This window comes from Octopus bimaculoides, chromosome 8 (assembly GCF_001194135.2).
Source record: "Octopus bimaculoides isolate UCB-OBI-ISO-001 chromosome 8, ASM119413v2, whole genome shotgun sequence".
NCBI classification, from domain to species: Eukaryota; Metazoa; Mollusca; class Cephalopoda; order Octopoda; family Octopodidae; genus Octopus; species Octopus bimaculoides.
This window is the reverse complement of record NC_068988.1, coordinates 91,485,415-91,486,119: the sequence shown is the minus strand read 5'-3', so window position 1 is coordinate 91,486,119 and position 705 is coordinate 91,485,415. Positions and strand designations below refer to the sequence as shown.

Below are 705 nucleotides of genomic sequence, written 5' to 3'. Positions count from 1 at the left end.
TTTTTATCTCTATACAGTGTCAGTTATCTCTATAGAGATAAAAATAAATTTAAAAGTAAGAAATCATAACAAATTTAATAGTTTACGTTAGGTTGAATTGAAACCTCGTCGATTGGTTTTGATACTGCAGCCTGTTTGGCTATTCTAAAATGGCACTTTTCTTTTATACATATTTGCTCTTTATAGAAATCACCCCCCCCCTCTTGTGCATGTCGTGACTTTGTACGTGTGTTTACCCTGACAAGGGGGTCATCACCTATTTACACTCTATTGTGTTCTGAAATACAGTGGTGTACCTCCGAAATGGCTATAGGTATTGTTTGAAATTCGTGAAATTGTTTTTACTGATGGATATCTGCAGTGTGCTGTAACTGTTTTGGGCTCATGTGTGGTGAACCCTTTTTGACATGGTGAGCGGAATTGGACTTTTGCCTGTTGATACCTGCTGGGTGCCTGTTGTGCGCTCTTGTGTGTGCCGGATTGGTACTAAATTGCCTTTTGGTGTCTACTGGTTTTGAGGTGTGAAATGTGCCCGAGGGAGTTGAAGAACTTTGAACTTTAATTCTAAGTGGTGTTAAATCACTTTCTCTCCTTGTTTTTTCAACCGATAGACTACTTTATGGTACCCCATTTCTTCATGTCATTTTATTTTACTATATCGACTTATATTATATTATATTATTATATTATATATTTGAAATTTTT

The 705-nt window shown here is 36.0% G+C and overlaps 1 protein-coding gene across 6 annotated transcripts in view; it reads right to left on the bottom strand.

Annotated features, from left to right (window-relative positions):
* Nucleotides 1-705, bottom strand: part of LOC106874583 (putative mediator of RNA polymerase II transcription subunit 26) — a 235,200-nt gene that overhangs the window by 99,063 nt on the left and 135,432 nt on the right. The gene's annotated exons all lie outside the window — the stretch shown is intronic.